We start from the raw sequence: 27788 nt of genomic DNA, 5'->3' as shown, positions 1-27788 counted from the left end.
ATGTAATACTCTTTGTAATAATTTAAGCAATAAAAATATATATTAAAAAAAAATAAATCCAGCTGTTTTTCTATGCAATCCTAGTACTTTTTAGTGCAAAAATGATATTTAGAGACCACAATCTGGATTATGAGGTGCTCAATGCCTTGGATTTGTCATTGTTTCTAGTTTTTTTTTCAATGAAAATATGAACATCTAGGAAATATGAACTTTTTTTAAAATGAAAAAATACTTTGAGTTTATCCTGATATTTTCAATTCAAATTTGGGATATGGGGTTTTTACTTCTTTTGGTTTTGTGATTTTTTTTCTTATGCTGAAAATGTTGGTTCCTAGTGATGTTAATACAATTATTTGCTCTCTGTATATTAATATCAGTGTAACAACACCAATGCCATTACTAATAATATGATTACTGAAATTGTTTAAAATTTCTTTGCAGTTCTTTTGGTCTTTGTTGTATATCCCACTAAAGTATTTTTTAAAAATCTTTATTGTTGAAAATATTACATATGTCCCTCTTTTTTCCTCATTGACCCCTTCTAGCCCACTCTGCCCCCCGCCCCAGGCCTTCAACACACTATTGTCTGTGTCCATGGGCTATGCCTCTATGCATACAAGTTCTTTGGTTGATCTCTTCACCCGCCTTCCTCCCCTGCCACTCCCCCGCCCCTCACTTTCCCTCTGAGATTCAACAGTCTGTTCCATGCTTCTATGTTTCTAGATCTATTTTGTTCATGAGATTCCACATATGCGTGAGATCATGTGATACTTGTCTTTCTCTGACTGGCTTATTTAGCTTACCATAATATTCTCCAGGTCCCTCCATGCTGTCTCAAAGGGTAAGATATCTTTCTTTTTTACTCCTGCATAGTATTCCATGATATAAACGAACCATAGCTTTTTATCCACTCATGGGCACTTAGGCTGTTTTCAGATCTTAGCGATTGTAAATTGCACTGTGATGAACAACAGGGTGCATACATTCTTTCTGATTGGTGTTTCAGGTTTCTTAGGATATATTCCTAGAAGTGAATCCCACTAAGTATTTACAATACAATTACTCTATTCTGAAGTAACTTGAAATAATTACTCTCAGTGTTTTTAGGCCATCAACTCGATACATAGATTTGTTTGTTTCATTTTACTCTCACTTTTTAGAAATTGCTTTTTAATTCTTGATTCAATTTTGTTTTATAATTATGTTAGATATTTACCTTATTTTAAAGTCATATCTAAAAAAAAGATAAATTTAGAGAAGTCTAGCTTCTATTATTCTCCCTTCTACCCTTTACTCTCTTTCCCAGAAGCAGTAATTTAATTAGCTTTTGATTGATCTCCCCTTTGTTTATTTTTAAATGGAGCCAACTATCTATACTAATAAAAGGGTAATATACTAATTAGACCGAGAGACCTTCCAGGAGACCTTCCGGATGTCCTTCTGGACAAAGCCATGGTGGTGGGGCCGGGGCAGAGGCGGTTAGGGCAATCAGGCCAGCAGGGGGGACAGTTGGGGGCAAGCAGGCTGGCAGGCAGAGTGGTTAAGGGTGATCAGGCAGGCAGGCAAGTGAGCAGTTAAGAACCAGTGGTCCCGGACTGTGAGAGGGATGTCCATGGGATTGTGCCTAAACCAGCAGTTGGACATCCCCCGAGGGGTCCCAGATTGGAGAGGGTGCAGACTGGGCTGAGGGACACCCCCCTCCCCATGCACGAATTTTGTGCACTGGGCCACTAGTGTGTTTATATATTTGTATTTTCTTTCTTAAACACATGCATACTATTCACATTGTTTGTCACACAGGTCTTTTCATTTAATAATATTTTCTGGAAATCATACCATAATAGTATCTAAAAATTCCTTCTTAGGATCTGTTTTTTATCTGGTATGGGATTACCATACCATGCATATAATGTAAATTTGGACCCCAATCCTATCTTTAGGTTTTACTCTTTCATGGGAAACTTTTTTCCTACCTAGAGCTTTGGGCAGAGAACCAGCTTCCTTGCTGCTCTCCTGAGCTGTGAGAAGAGATTCTGTTTTTATTTTTAATAGTTCTTTTAACAAAATATTTTTATTGATTTCAGAGAGGAAGGGAAAAGGAGAGAGAGATAGAAACATCAATGATGAGAGAGAATCACTGATCAGCTGCCTCCTGCATGCCCCCTACCAGGCATGTACCCTGACTGGTTCATAGGTCGAGGCTCAACCACTGAGCCAAACTGACCAGTCTTTTAATACTTCTTTTTATGGAATAAACAATCTTTTGATTTTCTGAACTTTTTACTCCAGTATCTCAGTTATTTCATCCTAACTCTCCTACTTATGTGGGCCCCAAACCATATATTCTGTCCCTACATACAGACATTACACCTCAGCTAACTAGCTTAGTTCCTGTTTCTGCTCTGTAGAGTTTCCTAAATTGTTATGCTGTCAGCTACTCTTGTAGCTCTGGGATTGAGTTCTCTCTTTGTTTCTGGAGCCTGGGTATTTCTAAGCTATGTATTAATTTTTGGTATGTATTTTATCCAGCATTTCTTTGTTTGGAGCAGGAACAGTTCACTTTGTCATGTTGCCAGAAGTAGATCAACAGCATTTATTTCTGTCACCCATGTTTGTCATCCCTTTTCTATAATTAGCTGGTTGAAGGAACACACACATACATTCACACATATGAAACAATTTTATAAGATATATCTTATAACTGAAATTATTTTATTTTCTACCAAACCTTTCCCCCTTTCTTTCACTTGAAAAGATTATTGATCTTCTGCAATAGTTATTTTAAAGTGCTTTTCCATACATTCTCTTCCTTTTTCTCCTCTTCGTCTTGCTTATTTTCCTCTTTTTTTCCCACCTTTCTCTTAATCAAAGAAAAACTTGTGTAGGAAACACAGGTCAATTAATCTTAGTGCTCCCTCCTAAAGGGCAATATATATATAGTCACAAGGCTTTTAGACAATAACACTATAGTAAATATAGTCTTTTTAGTAAAATAGATAAAAATTACCTAAGTATAATTTGTGGATATTAGTGTAGATTCTTTTTTTTTTCTGGAAAAAACATTATTGTTTTCAGTTGGTCCAATGCATGGGAGAGGGCTTCAGGGTGGTTAAAAAAATAGCTAGTAGTTTTGGGGAGAGGCTCAGGCAAAAGCCAAACACTAGGGGATGCAGAGGGGCCCCTCAAAGGCCTCTGGGCTCCACAGGCTCCTAGTCCTGCTTGAGGGTGAGCCTTTTGAAGAGATTCGCTCAGCCCCCAGCCTGGGGGCCGGCCAGCCTGTGGAGGTGAGTCAGGTGTAGCCCATCTTCTTGATGAGTTTCACCCCCTCATCCCGGAAGTGGTTCTCCAGGAAGTCACAGAGACGAGGGTCTGTGCAGGTAGAACCCAGGGCCTGCAGCTCCACAAGGGCCTGGTTCGGGTTCCTCTCCAAGGCCAGGGCTGCTTCCACGGGGTCCTGAGTTTTGCCCACTCATCTTGGGGAGGCTTCAGCATGTCCTGGAAGAGAATGTGACCATTGTGCTGGTTTTGCAACTTTAAGAGACGCTCCGTGCCCGTGTGCTTCCCCGCCAACTCTGTGAAGAAGTGGCCCACGCCCTTGAGAGCCACATCTTTGGGGTGAAATAGAAGCCCAAAGAGAGGTAGGTGTGGGAGGCCCGCAGATGCCCAGTGGCCAGGTGGTTGACTGTAGCCTCCACCTCGGTGGAATAATTCTGATGAATTTGAGAGCTCATGGCTGTTGGGCAATAAGGAGTTAAGGTAGAGAACCGGTGTGTTGGCTAGTCTCAGAGCTGGTTCTGAAGGTGGTGACTGGATATGATGCTGTAGAGTGGTCAGAGGCTGGAAGAAGGGGTGTCCCTGGGTCTATTCCGTCCAAACACTGTTGAAGCAAGAGACAGATCCGGGACCGCCGAGGGCACTTTAGATTCTTGATTTAGGATATATTTTTGTCTTTGAAGAGCCCTTATCCAATGACATTCATTTCTGTTTGATTTATAATGTTTGTTTCACTTGTACTCCTCTTTGTGCAGGGCAGGTGTTTCACTAGAACTGCATCTGCTATTGGCATGCCACCTAAAGGAATCTTTGTATTTCATATATTCCAGATAGATCTTTTGCTATGCATTTTTTTCAAGTTAAAATATGGAGGCAATATTAATATGTAGTAAATAGCTTAGAAATATATAAGTCATAGTTAAATCTACAGATTCCTTAAAGAGATCTGTAGCTTTTGGAAAAATTCTTTTTTTCCCCCAAGATACATTTACTTGTAACTTTAAGCATTGGTAAGAATTTTTAAAAAGTATGAGAAAAATTGTTTTAATCATTTTGAGTTTCTTAAGTCATCACAATTAATAGTAATTTCATTCCTACTTGTTTTTGTTAGCTTTTATTTAACTCATATTATATATAATATTTTAACCAGAGAGAAAAGTAATACAAGAAAGAGTATTAAATCTTTTTTTAGACTACTTTGAGTGGCTCCAAGGGAAGTTAATTTTCAGGATAGCCCCAAAGATATTATTATTATGATTTTTTTTGCTATAAATTATTTTTAAAGAAATTTCGAAGCATACTTCTTCAGTTATTTTAAAAAAAGAGCACAGAAAATTTAAGTGCAAAAATGGCATACATGCCATTGAAAGCTGTGCATTGTTTAGCAAACTTAAAAGTGAAATGTTTTACCCTGCTGGTATGGCCTAGTGCTTGACCTATGAACCAAGAGGTCACAGTTTGATTCTGGTCAGGACACATGCCCGGTTGTGGGCTCGGTCCCCAGTGGGGAGGAAGTAGCCAATCGATGATTCTCTCTCATCATTAATGTGTCTATCTCTCCCTTTCCCTTACTCTGAAATCAATTTAAAAAAGGTGAAATGTTTTCTAATTGAACCTTGATTCAAATTATGAGAGATCATGCAGTGTAGCTATTTACTGACATGTTTAGTGAAAACATGAGGAAGGTGGTAAAGCTAATGAGAATCTTTTATTTTTTTTAAAATCCTCACCTGAAGATATGGTTTACGGAATTGAGAGAGAGAGAGAGAGAGAGAGAGAGAGAGAAAGAAACATCAACGTATGAGAGAAACATCAACCCATTGCCTCCTGTACATGCCCCTACTGGAGATCAAACTTGCAACCTAGGTATGTGCACTGACCAGAAATTGAACTGGCAACCTTTTGGTGCACAGAACGATGCTCCGACTAACTTACCCACATTGGCCAGGGCAAATGAAAATCTTAATGTGGAATTTTTCTGATATTTCGGGCTATGATATTTGTTACATTCATGATGTCACCTCTGTCAAAGTTACATCAACTTAGATTTATAAATAGGTATTACATTGAATATACTTGAGTATAGTATATATACATTTAAATATGAGTTTATAGGTGGAGACAATAAAACACACATCAAAATTAATAAGTATAAACAGTGTTGCCCTGGCCGGGTGGTTCAGTTGGTTGTAGCGTTGTTCTATGCACCAAAAGGCTGCAGGATAGATCCCAGTCGGGGTGCATGTGGGAGGCAATGGTTGGATGTTTCTCTCTCTCCATTTCTCTTTCTCATTTCTTTTCTCTCTCTCTCTCTCTCTCTCTCTCTCTCTCTCTCTCTCTCAAATCAATCCATATCCTTGGGTGAGGAATAAAAAATAATAAATAAAAACAGTGTTCAATAAGATAACAGTTGAAGGCCCTGTAGTTGTCATTGTTCCATAGTGATGTGGAACTAAGAGAGAAGGCTCAATTTTTCATCTAATTGAATTTGTCAAAGTAGGATCTTTCACCCACATTTTTAAAATAGGAGCATGTCTTTGCCCAGATCTTGCAAACCAATGAGTTGAAAGATTGACAGGTTGGTGAAGAGAACACAACTTTATATTTGGTTTCAGGGAGCCAGAGTTTTAATTACAGCTCTGGTGATGAGGGAAGTGGGAAGGTTTGCATTTCACACAGCAACTTAAACAAATACAGCATAATATCTCCATTGCTATCCAAGTCATTTCCTGCTTCATCATTGTTCATGCACATCCTACACTTTGCATTAATAGAAACTCAACCAGAAAACTGGGCTTTTGAGTTATTTGGTATCTACCACAGTCTATGGGAATGACTAAAGTTACTACTAATCACTGAAGCATGTGAAAGAATATCTCTTTAAAAAAGTACTCTACTGAATGTATTACAAAAATTTAAGAAAGGGCTACATTTTAGAAGTCCATTCTTTGGGCAGACTATTTCAGAGTCATTGGATTTTTTCTCATGTAGTATGTAAACAGCCTTATTGAAAATCTGTACCATTTAGTGCAGATATATGTTTTTACAGTAAAGAGGAAGCTAACTAAAGCAAACACTTAGAAAGTGACCCATGTACCTGCATATAATATATTTCTTTTTCTGGCAAGGGAGTTGACTGTCTCTTTATCATGCACCCAGGAATCTTGAATTAGAATTAGGAAACAAGTTATTGTGCTTTGAAATAACAAAGGTGAATATTCAGTTAACAAGAACAAACAAGAGAAAAATATCACAAAAGTCATGGTGTGTAAATTAATAATGCCTGGGAACAATTACTCTATATGGCAAAGCCAGAAAGACTTGAAAATCACCTTGTATTTCTGTTTTTAACTTATGAACAAATAAATGTAGAAAACATATTTACCTATTCAACAGAGCAAATAGTTTCCATAATGCATATATTAAAAGAAGATGCCTAACTATTTCAGAATACTCAAGATAGGGAGACAGAGTAGAGAGAGAAGAAGATAACAGCCAAAGTAATGAATAAAAGCAATTCTGACAAAGAGGTGGGGGTTCTTTCTACAAGGGCCAACCCATGCCATGTTTCCAATTCTGATTTCTCCTTTTGTTGTTATAACTTAAATAATTTTTTAATTGAATTCATTGGGGTGACATTGGTTAATAAGATTATACAGGTTTCAAGTATACAATTCTATAATACCTCATCTGTATATTACATTGTGTGTTCATCACCCCAAATCAAGTTTACTTTTGCCCAATTCTGAATTCCTTAAGTAGATTTCTTGCAAAGTGTATTTTCCCTGGATTCTAGAATTTATAGGATGGGCTTAGCTAGCATTAACAACAGCAGTTTATTTTTCTCATAGACAAGCCTGCTTGATCAAAGCAAGACATAAACAGAATGTGTTGCTAATTATTTACATAAAGACAAAGATGAAATGTGGGTTTTGTGTTTATTTTATATTACTGTGTATGAATGAGTAAAGGAATTTAGAGTTTCTTTTTGTTTCACTTTGATTTTATTAACTTTTGGGGATACCTAATAATATGTAAAAAATAGATATTTAGCCATAACCGGTTTGGCTCAGTGGATAGAGCGTCGGCCTGCGGACTGAAAGGTCCCAGGTTCGATTCCGGTCAAGGGCATGTACCTTGGTTGCAGGCACATCTCCAGTAGGGAGTGTGCAGGAGGCAGCTGATCAATGTTTCTCTCTCATCGATGTTTCTAACTCTCTATCTCGCTCCCTTCCTCTGTAAAAAAATCAATAAAATACATTTTTAAAAAATAGATATTTAGTCTTGGAGAAATAATTCATTTTTTTCTCCTGGTCTTTTAGCATGTGGATATTGAGTTTCTTCTTTCTGTTCAGATCATATGCACATTGTTTAGCAATAATGCTATCTATATTCTACAATAGTTTTTAGAATTGTATACTGTATTTAGTTTATAATATCCAAAAAACATTATTTTTCTGATTTTAATGTTGTAAAATACTTTCAGAAAAATTGCTTGAGAACATTTCCAGAATAATTTATAATTAATTGAGTAAGTAGTGTTTTTATTTTCTCTTAAATAAATTTCTCTTAAATAAAATTATTTAAATTTATTTTTTCTTAAAAGTTAATGTTAAAGATTGATAACTTTGTGAATAAATTATTATTTCCAAATAGAATAAAAGGGTAGGTATTAGGAGCCTTAACTTATCTCCATTACATGTTCTTGAGCAGGCCTAGGTTCTCTTGTCTCTTGGTGTAAAGTCTGTAAACATTTACATTTCATTATAGAAATAGTGCACTTTTAAGGCTCACATCTTAGAATTTTTGAAGAGGTTTTCACTCTTTTGTATACACACAGACAATACATACAACCCCAATTTGTTTATCCATTTATCCACTGATGAGCACTTGGGCTGTTTCTATCTTTTGGCTATTATGAATAATGCTACTATAAACATTCATGTACAAGCTTCTGTGTGGACATATGTTTTCATTTCTCTTAGCTATATACCTAGGAGCAGAATTTCTGAGTTATATTGTAATTCTGTGTTTAACTTTTTGAGGAATAGTTTGTTTGTTTTCCACAGCAGCTGTACTATTTTACATGCCTACTAGTGATGTACAAGGGTTCCTATTTCTCTGTATCCTTGCCAATAATTATTTTTTGATTAACACTTCCTTAGTGGATGAGAAGTGTTTTCTCCTTGTGCATTTTCTTAAATATCAATGAAGTTGAAATCTTTTAATGTGCTTGTTTGGCTATATATAATCTCTGGAGGAATGTCTATTCAAGTGCTTTGCCCATTTTTTATTTGGGTTGTCTATTTGTTGTGTTGTCAGGGTTCTTTCTATATTCTGAATATTAATCTTTTATCAGGTATATGACTTGAAAATATTTTCTTCCATTCTCTAGCTTGTTCCTTCACATTCTTGATAATGTTCTTTGATGTACAAATGATTTTAATTATGAAGTCCAGTTTGTCTATTTTGACTTATTGCTCATGCTTTTGGTGTCATATCTAAGAATTCATTGCCAAATCTGACGTTAAAATTACTTCTGTATTTTCTTCTGACAGTTTTATAATCTCCTGTATTTAGGCCATTAATTTATTTTAAATTAATATTATATAAGAAATAAGATACAGATTCAACTTAATTATTTGTATGGGGTTATCTATTTGCTCCTACACCATTTGTTGAAGAAATGCTTATTTCCTGTTGAATGATCTTGTAAAAAACCAAAGTCATAGATTTGGCTTATTTCTGGACTCTCAATTCTATTCTGTTGGTCTATATCTATCTTAATGCCAGTATCACACTGTTTTGGTTACTGTAGCTTTGTATTAATTTTTAAAATGGGAAAATTGGGTCTTCCAATTGTGTTTTAGTTTTTCAATATTGTTTTGGCTATTTGAGGTCCCTTGCAATTCCATGTAAATTTAAAGAACTGTAGTTTACTTTGTGAAGTATTGTTATCTTAATATTAAGTCTTCAGTTCATAAACATGGAATACATTTCCAGTTACTTAGGTCTTTTTAAATTTCTTTCCGCCATGTTTTGTAGTTTTCAACAAATGTCTTTCACCTTCTTGGTTAAATTTATTCCCTGGCATTTTATTCATTTGAAAGCTGTTGTGAATGGAATTGTTTTCTTAATTTCCTCTTCAGATTGTTTATTGCTGCTGTAAACACAACTGACTTGTGTGTGTTGATCTTCTACTCTACAACTTTACTGAATTCACTTTTTAGTTCTAGTAGTTTTTGTGCGGATTCTACAGGATTTTGTATATATGGAGTTATGTTACCTGCAAATATAGTTTTACTTCTTTCTACTCCTAAAAAGCATCATCAATTTGGGTATATTTTATATTTTTCTTGACAAATTGCTCTGGCTAGAACTTCCTACAGTGTTGAGTATCAGAGTTCAAAATGGACATTCTTCTCTTGTTGACTTAGGGAAAGCTTTAATTCTTTCACTATTGAGTATGATGCTAACTGCTGGTTTTTCATAAATATCTTTTATCATGTTAAGAAAATTCCATTCTATCTTGTTTGTGAGTGTTAATATCATGAGAGGGTGTGAAATGCTCCTTCTGCATGTATTGAGATGATCATGTAGTTCTTTGCTTCATTCTGTAATGTGGTATGTTTTACAATGATTGATTTTCATATGTTGAACAACCATTCATTCCTGAGTTAAATGCCACGTGGACATAGTGTATAATTTTTTTAAATGTGCTGTTGGATTTGCTTTGGTGGTATTTTATTGAGGAATTTTGTGTATATATTCATAAGAGATATTGGTCTGTACTTTTCTTGTGATATCTGTTTGTCTTTGACATCAGGTTAATGGTGACCTCATAAAATGTATTATAAAGTGTTCCTTCTCTGTGATGTCTGCTTTCACCACTCTTATTTAACATGGTACTGGAAGTCCTAGCTACAGCAATCATATAAGAAGAATTAAAAGACATCCAAATTGGAAAAGAGGAAGTAAAGCTGTCATTATTTGCAGATGACATGCTATTGTACATAGAAATCCATGACGACTTCATAAAAAAACTACTAGATCTAATGAACGAATTCAGCAAAGTAGCAGGATGCAAAATTGATATCTAGAAGATGGTAGCATTTTTATACACCAATAATCAACTCTCAGAAATAGAAACTAAGAAAACAATCCATTTACTATTGTAACAAAAAAATAAGGTTCCTAGGAATAAATTTAACCAAGGAGGTAAAAGACCTCTACTTGAAAAACTATAGGACATTGAAGAAAGGAATTGAGGTAGATACAAACAAGTGGAAGCTTATACCGTGTTCATGGAATGAAACATCATTAAAATGTCCATACTACCCAAAGCAATCTATAGACTCAACACAATTCCTATTAAAATACCAAGGGCATATTTCACAGATTTGGAACAAATATTCCAAGAAATTTATATGGACCCCAAAAAAGACCCTGAATAGCCTCAGCAATTTTGAGAAAAGAGAGCAAAGTTGGAGGGATCACAATACCTGATATCAGACTATACTACAAGGCCTTTGTAATCAAAACAGCCTGGTACTGGCATAAGAATAGGCATATAGATCAATGGAACAGAACAGACAGCCTAGAAATCAACCCACATCTCTATGGTCAATTAATATTTGACAAAGGTGGCAAGACCATTCAAAGGAGTAAAAATAGTCTCTTTAATAAATAGTGTTGGGAAAACTGTTTCAGTTTATGCAAAATAATGAAACTAGACCACTAACTTACACCATAACAAGAATAAACTCAAAATGGATAAAATACTGAAATGCAAGTCACAAAACCATAAACATCCTAGAAGAAAGCATAGGCAATAAAAATCTCAGACATCTCTTGGAGCAATATTTTGGTAATACATCTCCTAGGGCACGAGAAACAAAGGAAAAAAATGGGACTGCATCAAACTAAAAAGCATCTGCACAGCAAAAGAAACCATTAACAAAATGAAAAGGGAACCCACTGTATGGGAGAACATATTTTCCAATGAAACATCTGATAAGGGGTTAATTTCCAAAATATATAAGGAACTTATACAACTCAACACCAGGGAGACAAACACTCCAATTAAAAAATGGGCAAAGGACCTGAATAGACACTTCTCCAAAGTGTGATGAATTGCTGTCTTAGCTGCTTAGAAGAATCTCTCTATCTTTGTCTTTCAACAGTTTGATAATAATGCTTTATGTACATTTTTATTTTCTTGGGGATTACAATGAACATCCTAAGTTTATAAAAATCTAGTTTGAATTGATATCAACTTAGCTTCAACTTTAATCTTTTAAATAATTTATGTCTCTTTGTTGATTATTCTTACTTGTTCATACATAGTTTACATAATTTCCTTTAGTTATTTGTCTATAGTTTTCTTCAGCATTTTGAGCATATTTAAGGCAATAAATTTAAGTCTTTGTCTATTAAGTTCAATGTTTGGGCTTCTTCAGAAAGGTTTCTGCCCATTTCATTTTTTTCCTGTGAAAGAGTCATACTTTACTCTTTTTTGTAATTGTATTCTTTACTTGTTGAGACCTGAACAGTTTGAATATTATAATGTAATTCTGAAAATCAGATTCTCTCCTCTACATCAAGTATTGCTTTTGTTACTTGATGAAGGCTGCAGTTGTTCATTTGTTTAATGACTTTACCAAATTGTTGCTGTTCCCCCCCCCCCCCAAAGACTGTATTCCTTGTCATGTGTGCTCACTGAAACTTACGTGTTTTATTTCTGTGGTTAGTCAGTGACTTGACAGAGATTTCCTTAAATGCCTGGACCTGGTAAGAAAAAACAATTTTTTAAAGGGTATTCTGACTCTTTAACTTTCTTCAACAATACCTGTGAATCTTCTGTGCTGGTCCCTTAGCGAACTCCAAGTAGATCAAAATACAGAACCTGGTTTTTGGAGGAGAAGTTTCCCATTGTCCACCATGATGCCAGAAAACTACATCAGGATCAGGACATTGTCGCTGTGTTGTTTTTTTTTCAGTGGGGCTTGAAGATTGTGGCTGCTATGAGTAATGTTGAAATCCACCAAAATTTACCAGGCACTTTTTTTTGTCAAGCACTCCCCTGTATGCTTTAAGTGTTCAACTAGACTGAAGAGTTCTGAAATAGTTTATTCTAAGAGTTCCTACAAGCTCATTAATTGTTTTGGTGGAGGGACTAATTCTAGAGCTTCATCCCTTGCCATCTTCCATGATACCACTCCCTTTGGACAATAAGTTTTATGGTTGCCCATTTATAATTGAATGACAGGGGCAAGAGAAATAGGTACACACAAGTTCTTACAGAAAATATAAACCATGGGGGTTATCAATAAATATTTATTGACTGCAGAAAGAGTATAAGCTGTCAGGTGAATGCTACAAGGTTTTCCTAGTTTTCAGCTCAATATTCTTCCTGCTTTTTAGGTAGTTTTTATAGTAGCCCAGCATTGGTACAATACATACCTCTGTTGGAAGGGTTGACATACCACATTGATTTTTCATCCCGAGTTTAGATCCGGGTTATTGTCATTATAACATGTGACCTGAAAGGTGTAGTCTGTGGAACAGCCTTGTCTCTTATTGCTGACAGGGGTACCATTTGCCTGTCTTTCTACTTGCTCCCCCTTTTCACATCTGTGGGTGGGTCATGAACAATTGCTTCATGACTATGTGCAGTCTGCAGGCCTTATGTTGTGTAGGCCTGCTATAGACAATGCTCTTTAATTGGGCAGAAAAGTTGCTGCATTGGCTTCTCTCCCATTTAAAAAAGCTGAGTACACACTGTTACTGCAGCATTTCCAGGCTATGCCAGCTCGAGGAGCAAGATCCTAGGATTAAAAATCAGACTAGGGGCTCCACATGGTGATAAATAGCACTGCATTTTGACTATTGAGTCTGATTGTATTTATAACTGTAAAGAGGTGCTTTTTTGAACGTGGTTTAATATGCATTTACTCATTCTGGAAATTCACTAGATTTCAACTGCTTTTAAAGTCCCACTTAAGATGATTTTCATTAAAGATTTTGTGGTAAGTACTCAGAAAAGAACAATAGAGTACATTTGGGAAAAATGCTTTCAATGAGAGTCTTGGGTTGATTGACTGACTCTGTCTCTCTCACACATACCCAGAATGCTACAGGTGATAGCAAATTTAATCTCTTAAAAATGTGAGTGAATGAAAGTGGAAACCTGGAAGTGACCTGTTTATCTTTTTCTTTGATCTGTATTAAATATGAATAAATATGGTGAAATTAAGTAAAATAATTTCCTATTTCTATAAGTAGCCACATTTTATGGTTGAGTTTTAAACTCTGGAAAAAGGGGCAGTTGTGATGGAACTATCAAAATATAAGCTATATTATATGAAAGGATTGCTTATAGCATATTGATAGTATAAAAATTTCTTTAAAAATCTTTTCCTTATAATTAAAATGTCTAAATTATAATCATCTATGAAGAAACAAATAGTTTTAATCTATTCCATGGTTCTCCATGTGATGTTAATGCTATGTACATTAGTATTGATGCTTGAGTTTAATATTACTTTCACTAGCATTAAAATTGCTAACACCATAGCTTTGGTAATGCATATTTGAATATTTAATCATGTTGCTATAAACAGCTTCTCTAATGCTACATTTTCAATGAATATGATGGGCCTTCTGTTAGTGCTGGCGTTTAAGCAATCTTGCTTTCTATTTTCCTGTTGTATATACAAAGCAAAGTATTCCCACCTGAGATTTCCCCAAAGTTTCACTTGGGAAACAGAACATGATTTGAAAAATGTTTTCTGTTGCATGTTGCTCAAATCAAGCTTTGCTTTGAATCAAGCCAAATGATGAAAACATAGTCCAGCCTTCTTTCCAGCAGAATGCAATTACCTCTAAGGCCTATAGTAAAAAGACCAACTAATTGAGAACACTTGTCTTTGTTTTCAGTTACCAAATATTTTTATTAAGAACGCCCATTTTTTGGAATAAAAAAGGTGGGTTTATTTTTAATGAACTGAAGAGTTGGAAGCTCTGAAAAGTAAAGCAGGTTATCTTCTTCCTCAAGGGGACATATACTAATGCTATGCTCGTGTGAAGTATTACTGAGATACCATAAGCAAACAGTAGATGATTCATGTCAGATGGTTCTCCAATAATGTTGGGGGGGGGGAAGCAGCTTGATGTATGGGATATTGAAGGCAGATTAAGTTGTTAATGTATATTAGTATATTCTTAATTTCCTTTTAATTGAAAAAGACATATTGACTTTAATTAGAACCATTTCACAGGAACTGTCAATTAGCACATGTCAAACTAGTTAATTCAGAACAGAATTCTTTTAATTAGGGTCTGCTTTCCTTTAACTATGGGGCCAATGAAATCAGCCTTTCCTTATCTAGATTTTAAATGTCTCTAAGACATATAATACAAATGTAGACTCTTATCTATTATTAGAAGCCCATATGGATAACATTAAAATGATGATGCTGGCATTGTTCATGCAGCACAAATCAGAGTCCCTTTATGACTGTTAGGAAAAAAATGGCTTTGAACAAAGACTATTTTAAATACCAGATTTATCCTACTTTAAAGAGACTACAAAATTTATGACATGCATGTTCACATTTAAAGTATTATTTAATACGTCTGCTCAAATAAATGGGCCTATTCAAACGTTTTGTGTGTTCTATCAGCTGAAGACACATAAAACATTGTCAAGCCATACAGCAACGTTTTTTTCCTTAAATGAACTGTAATCAAAAAGGGAAAACAGACTGAATGATTTTTTTTTGCACAACATAAAAATAGCATTAACTTTCATTGCATCCAAAGATTTAATACTATAGTTGATACAGTGACTAAACCACTAGTAGTGGGCTAATCTGATCTTAGTAATCAGACAGTGTAAAATCTGAAACTTAGCTCTTGCTTAATGTACTGATGTGGAATTGTAGCATTTTAGTTGCAGTTGGTATGAGGACAGACATATACAGTGAGCTTGGGGCAGGGCTATATGGTATTCACCTACAAATAGGTATGCTCAGAATTAAAAGAAGATGTTTTTAATTTAATTTTTTTCTTTATTGATTAAGGTATTACATATGTGTAAAAGAAGATTTTAAGTGGGATGTAAAGGGAGAATTAATGTGAAATCTAGCCTACTTTATTATGTGAGTGTTAGCCACTATTTTACTGAGTTATACCAAGCAAGTATTCCAAAATTTAATAAAAGGAATATTTAATAAGCTAAACTCTGGATTCCACGAGAATTATCTAGAAACATATTTTATGTACCCTGGTAGTGTTCAGTTCTAAAGTGTGCTTTACTATGACTGTCTCAGTGGCTGCATTTGTGCCAGTTGAACTAAATGAAGAATTGTAGCAATCTTTTAATCTTTTAATTTTGTTTAACATAGGCAAAACAACAAGGGCAACAAGCAAACAGATGAAAACACACACAACCAAAAACTCCTTTGTTTTTTTTTCCAGAGTTGACCTTTCTCTTCTGAACTATGTCTAGAGATGCCTTTGCTCTCTACTTTGTGTTTGAGAAGCACAACCTATATTCATACACACTAGAGGCCCAGTGCACAAAATTTGTGTGTGTGGGGGGGCGGTCCCTCAGCCTGGACTGCACCCTCTCCAATCTGGGATCCCTCTCACAATCCGGAACCACTGGCTCCTAACCGCTCACCTGCCTGCCTGCTTGATGCCCCTAACTGCTCTCCTGCCGGCCTGATCGCCCTAATTGCCTATCTGCTCTCTGCTGCCAGCCTGATCCTCCTAACTGCCTATCTGCTCTCCTCTCCTCTCCTGCCCTTCAGACCCCCAATGCAGGTGTGCTGAGAGCTCTCTGCTGCAGCCCTGCCCCCGTCCTGATTGGTCGTTATGTGATAACATCCCAGCCAATTTGCATATTCCTCTATTATTAGTATAGATATATTTTTTAATCCTCACCCAAGGATATATTTTTCTGATTTCTAGAGAGAGTGGAAAGGAGGGAGGAGAGTGGGAGAGACAGAGAGAGAGAGGGAGAGAGAGAGAGAGAGAGAGAGAGAGAGAGAGAGAGAAACATTGATGTGAGAGAGACACATTGATTGGTTGCCTCCACCTCACCCTTACTGGGGTGGGGAACCTGCAACTGATGTATGTGCTCTCAACTGGGAATTGAACCTGCAACCCTTCAGTACACGGGCCGATGCTCTAACCATTGAGAAAAATTGGCCAGGGTAGCATGTGCATATTTTATTTAGTTCTATAGCTTTTAACATTTTTGGTGTTATGTAATCTCTGATGAAAAATAAGGATTCTCTTCCCAGAAAAATCCACATAGGCATACATGTACTAAAATGTTAAGGGAAATCTTAAAAAAATAATTTGACTCAGACTGCTGAAAAATATATGTTCAGCTTGATATGATTTACTAATTGCAATGCTCTAGTCATTATGCTTAGTTCTGAGAATAACAATGAGTGAGATGAGCAATCTTAGCATCTGAGACACTGACAAATTATTAACAACTTTTCAGAAATTATTATGTGACTTAAAAAAAAATTTAATTTCTGAACTGGTTAAAATTTGATCTATATTTAAAAATCTTGTACAAGTTATAAATGTGACAAGATAGACAATTTTACATAAAAATTGCCTGAAAAATATAATTATTGAAACATTAAAGGAGATTAATTTTATAAGTGTAACTTAACAGGTTTTATTAATCCATTTCATTTTTATCTATTATTCTGTTTTGGTTAATAATATCAGGTAATATTAACTAATATAATAATTTTGATCCATCTCTTAGTTCTGTTTATTTAAATTATATTATTTATAATTATTTATAAAGAAGACATAGGCATACTAATATAATTTTTATAAATTAGTCTCATTTTAAACTCAAACTGTGCAAATGATCTTCAGTGGGGGTGGTGGTGGTAATTAATTTCTTGATTGTCCATAAGTAGGTTATCCATGCTATGCCAGGGTATAAATTTGAACAGTGGCTGAGTGAGGTCTGCTTTTCACAAATTAACATACCCAGACTATTATTCCACCAGGTAGTGTTAATTCCTTTGTATCTTAAAAGGGATAGTGTGTGTGTGTGTGTGTGTGTGTGTGTGTGGTCTTTAAGAGTATACTAAAGCATTGTTAAATATAGTTTTATCTAAGCATACTTATGTACTTTAGTATGTATGGTCCTTGATTGTCTGTAGCAGTTTAAATGTATTTCTCTATTTTAATTTACTGAATATTGACCATTGGTACATTTACCAGCAAAAAATTTTTTCTTTGAAAATTTATAGGACACATGGACATTAACTTGGTTTAATCATTTTGATGGTATAGATGGTGTAAGTTTTATATATTGATAAAAATATGTATTTAGATAATATGTTTGTGAATGAAAACCACAGCTATTTAATTCTGATGACAGATAAAATTATTAGGAGCTATGATTTGAAATAGTTTTATCCAAATAGGAAAATTCTAGAAATCCTGTAGTGCTTCATTTAAAAGGAAGTAACTTTCAGATTAAATTTTTAATTGTTTGATTTTAAGAGTTAAAATGGAAAATTATAAAATTATTTTATCCACTTCTAGATCCTTAATCAATATAGTATTGAGTTTTTTAGGGACTACATACTGCATTCTAAGCATGGTATTACTGTTTATTCTGTGTAGAAGTAACCACCCCCACCCCTCTTTTTTTTTTAACCTAATGATCAACAGTTGTCTAATATTAATATTATAATTTGGTAAATATAAATTTTTATTATCTTAAGTGATATTGTGTTTAGCTTTTGGAAGTGACAGGAAGATACTTATTTGTTTCTATTTTTATTTTTATTGGTTGTCTCAGGTTAGTTTGGTTTAATACCACAAGTATTTATTCATACCTGTTATTTCCAGAAACAGTTAATATTAGACATTATCCTGTTGAACATTAGTTAAAACATTTATTTGTCTTTCTTTTAACTATGAGGAATCTGTTAAAAACTATTAAATCTAGTAGTTTTTGTGTGGAGTCTTTAAAGTTTTCTATGTACAATATCATGTCATCTGCAAATAACTTTACTTCCTTCTTTACAATTTGGATGCCTTTTATCTCTTCTTGTCTGATCACTGTGGCTAGGACTTCCAGCACAATGTTGACATTCCTGTCTTTTTCCTGATCTTAAGTGAAACGTTTTTTGACCATTGAGTATATTGGCTATAGGTTTGTCATATATGGCCTTTCTTATATTGAGGTATGATCCCTCTATTATCACTTTGCTGAGAGTTTTTATCATAAATGGGTGCTGGATTTTATAGAACTTTTCTTCTGCATCTATTGATATGATCATGTGATTTTTATCTTTCATTTTGTTTATGTGATGTATCACGCTTATTGATTTGTGAATATTGTACCAGCCTTGCATCCCCAGAATAAATCCCACTTGGTCATATTGTATGATCTTTTAAATGTGTTGCTGGATCTGATTTGTTAATATTTTGTTGAGGATTTTAGCATTTTTTTTTCATCAGGGATATTAACCTATAATTTTCTTTCTTTGTTGTGTCTTTATCTGGTTTTGGAATTAGGATAATGCTTGCCTTGTAAAAAGAATTTGAAAGTCTTCCCTCATTTTGAATTTTTTGGAATAGTTTGAGGAGGATGGGTGTTAGTTCTTTTTTGAGTGTTTGATAAAATTCACCTGTGAAGCTGTTTGGTCCAGAACTTTTGTTTGGTGGGAGTTTTTTTGATCACTGCTTCAATTTCATTAGTTGTTATTGGTCTGTTCAGGTTTTCTGATTCTCCTGATTCAGTTTTGGAAGATTGTATGTTTCTAGGAGTTTGTCCATTATGCCCAGGTTGTCCAGTTTCTTGGCATCTAATTGTTCATAGTATTTTCTTACAATCCTTTGTATTTCTGTGATGTCAGTTGTTACTTCATCTCTTTCATTTCTGATTTTATTTATTTGGGTCCTGTATCTTTGTTTCTTGATTAGTCTGTTTATCTTTTCAAAAGACCAGCACTTGCTTTCATCAATCTGCATTATCATTATTATTATTATTATTATTATTATTAGTTTCTATGTCATTTATTTCTGCTCTCATTTTTATTATTCCCTTCCTTCTACTTACTCTGGACTTTTCTTGTTGTTCTTTTTCTAGTTCTTTTAGGTGAGATTTTTCTTGCTTCTTGTGTTAGGCATGAAATACTATGAACTTTCCTCCTTTTGCTGTGTCCCATAGATTTTCATTTGTTTCCAGGTAAATTTTTATTTCTTCCTTTATCTCATTTGTAATCCATTATTGTTTAATAACATGCTATTTAGCCTCCATGTATTTGAATGTTTTGAGTTTTTTATTTTATTTATTTACTTATTTAATTCTTTATTGTCAAAAGTATTGCATGTCTTCTTTTTCCCTCATTGACCTCTACCAGCCTGCTCCTGCACCCTCCAGTTGAGTTTTTAAATTGTAGTTGATTTCTAGTTTCATGCCATTGTGATCCAAGAAGATGCTTGATATGATTTATATTTTTGAATTTGTAGGGACTTATTTTGTGTCCTAACATGTGCATCTTTGAAAATGTTCCATGTGCACTTGAGAAGAATGTATATTCTGCTGCTTTGGGATGAAATGTTTTGTAAATATCTATTAAATCCATCTGATCTAGTATGTCACTTAAGGTCACTGTTTCATTGTTAACTTTTTGTCTAGAAGATCTATCCAGTGATGTCAGTGGGGTCGTAAAGCCCTCATTATAGCTGTATTGCTGTTGATCTCTTCCTTTAAGTCCACCAAGAATTTTTTAAAAAAATATTTAGGTGCTCCTATATTGGGTGCATATACGTTTCCCAGGGTTATATCTTCTTGTTGGATCGATCCAGTTAGTATTATATACTGTCCTTTGTCTCTTTATGGCCTTTGTCTTGAAGTCTGTTTTGTCAGATATAAGTATTGCTACTCCAGCTTTTTTTTCATTTCCATTTGCATGGAATATTTTTTCCCATTCCTTCACTTTTTTGGCGAATTGATTCTTTTTTAACTGATTCCATTTGGTACTAATTTAGGAAGAGGCTAACACACAAATGACTCATGTGAAATTGCCAGGAATTTTTAAAAAGATAGCTTTTAATTTAAAAGTAATGTTCAAAGTAGTATTTGGTATAAGCGGTAACTAGTTTGCCAATTTGACATAATCTTATCTTGATTTTTGTTTGTGTTATAAGGTCTCTTCTGGGATAATTTCTATAGTAATTTTTTATCAGAACATGAGATTCTTCTAATGTGCAATTAAAGTCTTTGCATTATTGGCAATATACTTTATAGAGAAACTTAGGGATAAAAATCAGCTCATTTTATTTTGTAGTAAAATCAGAAATAGGAAAAATATGCTAACATGATAATATCTAATGAGGGAAATGTTCCATGCAGATGTCTGTTTTTCTATTAATCCCTAAAATGACTGTGTGCTTTTATTTATATGAGTAACATAAGATACAAACATGTTATTAGGAATATATCCACTTCTAAAAAAGTTAAACACCATATGAGTTTAGAATTTTAAAGAAATTATTTTAAAAGTGATTTAAATCTTTAGATAATGTAAGATTTGAGATTTCAACAAAGATGTAATATCTATGTATGCTACTTCTGAGAGTTATTTAGGTATTTTTTTCTTGTTCATCTGCATTTAATACAGCTTTTAACATAAGGAAATGAGAACTGGGTCTTGTATGATGAATCTTTTATGGGTACAGAGAAATATTTTCCTTAGTTATTTTTGAAGTCTCCATCTAGGCACACTGGTAATTTTATTTTTATTATAGTATGTAGATAATAGGGTCATATGTTCTCAAGCTATCACAGAGGGCATGTTAAAGGAAAAGAGAAAACATAATTTTTGTTTTTGCTGTTGTCATTAGGGATGTTCATATATTCTTTGTACATTGGGCACCTTTTCATGTTTATTGTACTATGCTGATAGTAATGTCAGATTTTATTAAGCTAACACCAAGTTAGTGAACATGAAAAGCAGAATATTTTGCTATTAGTATTGTTCTAGATTTTTGTCCTTTAAATACTTACTTTTTATGGGTTATAATTTATTTTACAATGTGAATTCTTTAGGACAGTGGTTCTCAACCTTCCTAATGCCGTGACCCTTTAATACAGTTCCTCATGTTTTATGGAACTGTAAACCATAAAATTATTTTTGTTGCTACTTCATAACTGTAATTTTGCTACTGTTATGAATCATAATGTAAATATGTGATATGCAGGATGTATTTTCATTGTTACAAATTGAGCATAATTAAAGCATAGTGATTAATCACAAAAACAATATGTAATTATATATGCGTTTTCCAATGGTCTTAGGCGACCCCTGTGAAAGGGTCGTTCGACCCCCAAAGGGGTCACGACCCACAGGTTGAGAACCATTGCTTTAGGAAGATGTATTTTGTTTTAAGCTATATTAGGCTGCTAACATAAATTTGGACCTATCCCTTTACTATTAGTAAATATGTTGTGGAATTAATACAAATTATTACAAATAGTTCTTACATTCTGTACTTTCACATTTTATATTGAATATATGTCAGTGAATGCACAGCTTTGGTGAGGGGTGAGGAGAGACATATCTCTATATATAAAAGGCTAAGCGACCATCTGTCCAACCGGTAGCTATGACACGCAATGACCACCAGGGGGCAGATGCTCAACGCACGAGTTGCCAAGCTGTGGTGACTTGGCAGCAGCAGTTCTCCGGTGACACACCCTGGAACCAGAGAGGAGGGAGCCCAATTCCAGGGTGCATCACCCAAGAACTGCCCTCTCACAATCCAGGACCCCTTGGGGGCTGTTGGAGAGACAGTTTTGGCTCGATCCCTGCAGGCCAGGCTGAGGGACCCCACCTGCTGGAGGGACCCTGCTCACTCCACTGACACCCTTCGAGCCTTGGCACCACCCCAGGTGCGGCCGGCTGGGGGAGGGACTGCGGGAGGTTGGCTCTGGCTCCAGGGCGTGTCCGGCCCATCTTGCCCAGTTCTTTCCCGCGGGCCACCTTCTAATTAATTACCTGTCAATATGAATGAATCCATGCACTGGGGCATATATATATTGTTTCAGTTTTTTACATGGGTATTAGCATCCTTCAGTTTTGGAATTAAGAAAAATGAATAATAAAGTCACACTGCTAGTTATACACATTTTACACTAACCCTATCAGACTTCATAGTATTCTAGACTTGAATGTATAATGAGAGAGACAGGGGATGTGGGTATGGGGAACTGGAAAAAGGAAACAGGGAAAGACATGGAGAAGATTAATACTCTTGGCTTTTGATATTTAATTTATAGAATTAACTTACTTTTCTCTTAAGTCTTGAGCTTATGGTTATAATTGGAATTAATTTAGGCATAGTTACCAATATAATGGAATAAATTATTTAAGACTGGGTATCTTGTTTGTTATTTAACATATTGATTAGCTCTAAGTAGGTCATCATGTAGTTTATAAATCTTAATGCCTTATCACTTGTAAATATGCCTGATATTTAAAAAATCAAACCCATGTTTTTTGCTTTGATTTTTCTTTGTTCTCTAGGATTAATGGGAAAAACATGAACTTCACAATGAATTTCTCCTAAAATGTTGATTTACAATTTACTTTCTCAAGATTCATTTTGAATTATAGAAATCATCTTCTCCTGCAACCTCCTACAGAAGGATTTCAAAATGAGTAAGTCAACCTTCTGAATTTTGGGAGGTACTTGACTGAAATTAATAGATATTATTTTGTTGGTTGCTGCTAATGTATTAGGAATTATTCTTCAAAGAGTACACTTAATCCCCAAGCTCAGTGTCATTTGGTGAGGGGTGGGGTGAGGCACATATACACAATTATTTATAAGCCTATGGGACTGCTTGCCAGTTTTCATTTATTTTGATAAGCACCAGGGTCAACTTAATTAAAAAAAAATCTAAGCCTGGCATTAGATTTTTGGCAAATATATGTTACTGGATGTGGCATAGTTTTTTGTAATGGAATGTGAGATAGAAGTCAAACATGTTGTCTGTTGTATAACACTGCCTATAGTTAACAATATATTATTATGCACAAAATATGTTAAGAGGGAAAATTTCATGTTAAGTGTTCTTACCACAGAGCAAAAACAAAACCACAGAAGAATATAAAGAAATATTTGGAGATGATAGATATATTTATAGTAGCTTGATTATGGTGATAATGTCATGGGTATATGCATCTGTTCAAATTCTCCAAATATATACATTAAATATGTGTAATTAAAAATATTAATTATACCTCAGAAAAGCTAAAAAAGTTGGTTATATTTTAAAGATATATTCTGGAGAAAGAAGAGAAGAAAATTAAGCAGATGAAATCCCAAAGCATTCAGAATTCTTTTTTTCTTTAAATTTTCAATTACAGTTGACATGTAATATTTTATATTAGTTTCAGGTCTACAGCATAGTGGTTGAAAGGGTGAAGGGATTAAGAAGTACAAATTGGTAGTTACAAAATAATCATATAGCCAATAATATTGTAATAGCTATACGGTGCCAGGTCAGCACTAGACTTAGCATGTAGAATTCTTAATGTAGCAGGTGAAAGGGAATGGCTTCATGATTCTTTGCTTCAGTCTGTTGCCTTCATGATGAGTACTTGATACTGATGACGACAATGTTGGTGTTATCCTTGGCATGTAAAGGAATGTCAAATATACACTTTTTTTTGTTTTGGTATTTTTAAACCTCACTCGAGGACATATTTTTAAATTGATTTTATTTATTTATTATTATTATTTTAAATATATTTTTATTGATTTCAGTGAGGAAGGGAAAGGGAGAGAGATAGAAACATTAATGATGAGAATCATTGATCTGCCTTCTGTCGGCTGCCTTCTGCACGCCCCCCACTGAGCATTGAGCCCACAGCCTGGGCATATGCCCTTGACTGGCATTGAACCCGGATCCTTCAGTCTACAGGCCAACACTTTATCCACTGAGCCAAATCAGCTAGGGCTACATTGATTTTAGAGAGAGAGAAGGGAGAGAGAAACATTGACCAGTTGCCTCCTATATGCTCCCCTACTAGGACGAATCCATAACCTAGGTATGTGCTCTGACCAGGTATTGAACCCACAACATTTTGGTGTACAGGATGATGCTCCAGCTACCTGAGTCACCTGGCCAGGGCAGAATGTCAAATATACTCTTAACAGTTTCTCATTAGAGAGCTTTTCTTTTATTGAGACTACTGATTCACAGGGGGAAAAATCCTCTTTAAGGGCAACATACAAGTGAAAAACAATTTGTGGCAGAGGAAGCAAAAGAGAAGGAGGAAAAGAGGTGGCAAAAGTGGGTAGATACTGAGAGAGGAAACATGAAGGGAAAGAAGATGAGGAGAGAAAGAGGGTGGGATACAAAATAAGATAATTTTCTCCATTCTACTGCTCAGGCCTTCTTACTCCTATTCCACTGTCAGTAGCATTTGCTGAAAGCTTTCCTGGAATATTCAAATTTTCCCACTTAGTTAATTCAAACAGATTTACTGTCAATGATAATTCATTGTCACTTTATAATTTTTTTTTGAGAGAGAGAGAGAGAGAGAGAGAGAAAGAGAGAGAGAGAGAGAGAGAGAGAGAGAGAGAGAGAGAGAGAGAAAGAGAGAGAGAGAGAGAAATTGACATTAGAGACATTGATTGGTTGCCTCCTGTATGCATCCCTATCAGGAATCAAATCTGTAACCTCAGTATGTCCCCAAATTGGGAATTGAATCTGCAACCTTTTTGGTGTACGGAACAATGCTCCAACCAACTGAGCCACCCAGCTAGGGCTCTGTGTCACTTTATACCAGGCAATGTTCCAGGCTCTGGAGATATAATATAGTCAGTGAGATGAAGTCTCAATCCTCATGGAACTTACATTGCAACAGATGAATAAATGTATATTTGATTTGTTATGGGGGGGAAAAGCGGATGAAGGGGATAGAAAATAAGAGTATGTTACTTTAGAAAGGGTAGTCAAGGAAGTTTTCTTGACAGAGGTGATATTTAAGTAGGAATCTGAATGAAGTGTGGGGAACAAATATGTCAGTTTCAGGGCAGTATGTGCCTGGCAGGAAGATGAGTCAAGTGTAAAGGCATATGTATGGTGTGTTCAAGGATCAGCAAGAAGCATAGTGGATGGAAGGGAGAGTGGTAGGAAATGAGGATAAGACTTTGGCTGATAGACCACAATGAAGTAATAGGATTTTATTCTAAATAGCATCACACTTAGAGACTTGAGAGCAGACAGGCAATATGGACTCATTGCACTCAATATTTTCTTACATAAAAGCAGAACTGCAGAGGATCTGGAGAAGTCGTAGGCACTTACCCAGTTGCATTTATTAATTTAAATAGTGTAGTAGGAATGGGAAGTGGTTGTTCAAGGACAGCTTGCACTATTGTACGCGTGGAAGAGTACACAGTACTGTGATGGAATAGGTGATTGTTTTCCTAGAAAGATTTCATTGATTAGCTCTTTCAGAGGCCATTAGAAGTGAAGTCAGTGGTGGCTAACCAGCAAATATTTTTGTATAAGACACTGGGGTAGATACTTTCGAAAATGTTAGCCTGTGCAGGTATTTGTTCCCATTTTACAGAGAAGAAAACTGAACCTCAGAGGTCCTGTTGTGCCACAGCTGCGGGAAGCACTTGGCTAATTACTCACACTAAAATAGGCACTTTGCCTGAATGATTGGGGTAATTGCCAATAGTGTAGATCTAAGTATTAATCATGATTAACTAGGCAATTAAATTTCTAAGAATATACTAAAGGAATAATTGAAAAGATGGCTTCTATTTTAAAACACATACTTTCTAATTATTTTCTGAAAATTAAAGGACTACGTGGTCATTTTTGAAAAATGAGAAATATAATTTTACACACACACACACATTGTGACAACTTCTGCTTCCTCCTTGTTAATGTCTCAAACCTGTACTTTTTCTGATGTAAGCCAATAAATTCTGGCCGTATTGTTATTATATTTATTTAAATAGTTGAAGAATGAATGAGTTCTAATCACTTCGTCCTTGAAAACGAGTTTGGGAAACTTAATAAATGTGTTTGATAGCAGAGTTTATCTAGTAAAATTGTTACAGAGGTCATCTGAAGGGCTTAGTTCTGTAATCCGAGTAGTAGTGATTCAGAGTCTTACGCTCTTGTGGCCTATCTGTAGAGCATATTATCAAATTCAATATTTATTTGGTATAATTCATCTAAGGAAAGTAAATAAAACAAAATGATTCCCCATCCCTTGATAACCTCTTTGCCTGCAGCAGACTATGGAAATGTATCTCAGTCTACAATGTCACATGTTCAAAGTATGCTTTTTGTTATTTTTTTATAACTCAGTTTCTATTTTTGAACCCATATTCTGCACAGATGACAGAAATGTTAATGTTAATGAGGGGTCTCTTACCTTTTCCTAGTGCTCTGTTAATTCTTGGGTGGGGGTGGCGGGTCCTACTGGACATCTCCGTCTTTCCACAGTGGGGGCATCTGTTGAAATATTCATCCTTCATTTTGTTTCTGAAGTTAGTTGGTGGCCACCCATTGCTGCTGACTTAGCCCACATTCTCATCCACAAGGTTTTAGCTGGCAGAGCAACTCTTCCTGCAATTTTCATGCTGCTGATTAGAGTGCGATCTTTCTCTGGTCCCCGAACTCCATTAAGACCATGGAGAATTCTCAGAGAGAGCTACTTGTCTAAGTCTCTTTGCGGCTGGAGGGGGCCTGGGAAATGCAGTGAGGCTAATAACCTTGTTTGCCTCTCACAGTATCCATCCAATTCTGTGTGATCTTCCTGCCTCCTGTGCCTAGGACATGGGATGCAGATTGCCTCTGTTCTTTTGTAAAAACAATCTATCCATTGTTCCTTTGATTCTTCTTTTCTTTCTTACAGGGAATTTTCTTCAAGTCTGGGAGGCGAGAAAGTCTTTTTTTTTTAAAAGATGTTTTAAATCTGTGTTCTGTGCCAGATGTTGTAAATCCATAGGCTGAATTTGACCCACAGAAGTGCTTTTTGCATGGGAAGTATTTCAAAAATTGGGAAAATTCATATAAAAAGCTTAATTTCCAGATTTCTCTTTTAAAGAAATAAGTATCACTCAAAGAACTTTTAATTCTGTTATCTCATTTTTACATGTTTTTGTTGATTTCAGAGAGAGGAAGGGAGAAAGAGAGAAGATAGAAACATCAATGATGACAGAGAATCTTTGATCAGCTACCTCCTGCACTCCCTCCACGGGGGATAGAGCCTGCAACTCAGGCATGTGCCCGTGACTGGAATTGAATTGTGACCTCCTGGTTCATGAGTCTGTGCTCAACCCTGAGCCCTATGGGTTGGGCAGATTTCTTTCTTTCTTTCTTTTTTTTTTTAAATTGAAAAAAAACTATTTTTTCTTTTATATATATATATTTTTTCTTTATTGATTAAGGTATTACATATGTGTCCTTATCC

General features: G+C 35.1%; 1 long non-coding RNA gene across 1 annotated transcript in view; it reads left to right on the top strand.

The window, feature by feature from the left end:
- LOC102253206 overlaps positions 1–27788 on the top strand; it is a 123673-nt gene that overhangs the window by 66536 nt on the left and 29349 nt on the right. Inside the window, exon 6 of the long non-coding RNA XR_001363152.1 lies at positions 22863–22997. This is a non-coding gene — a long non-coding RNA (uncharacterized LOC102253206). The remainder of the gene's footprint in view (positions 1–22862; positions 22998–27788) is intronic.

The sequence above is a fragment of the Myotis brandtii genome, unplaced genomic scaffold (assembly GCF_000412655.1).
Source record: "Myotis brandtii unplaced genomic scaffold, ASM41265v1 scaffold344, whole genome shotgun sequence".
Lineage (NCBI taxonomy): Eukaryota > Metazoa > Chordata > Mammalia > Chiroptera > Vespertilionidae > Myotis > Myotis brandtii.
This window is presented reverse-complemented; position numbering and strand designations above follow the sequence as displayed.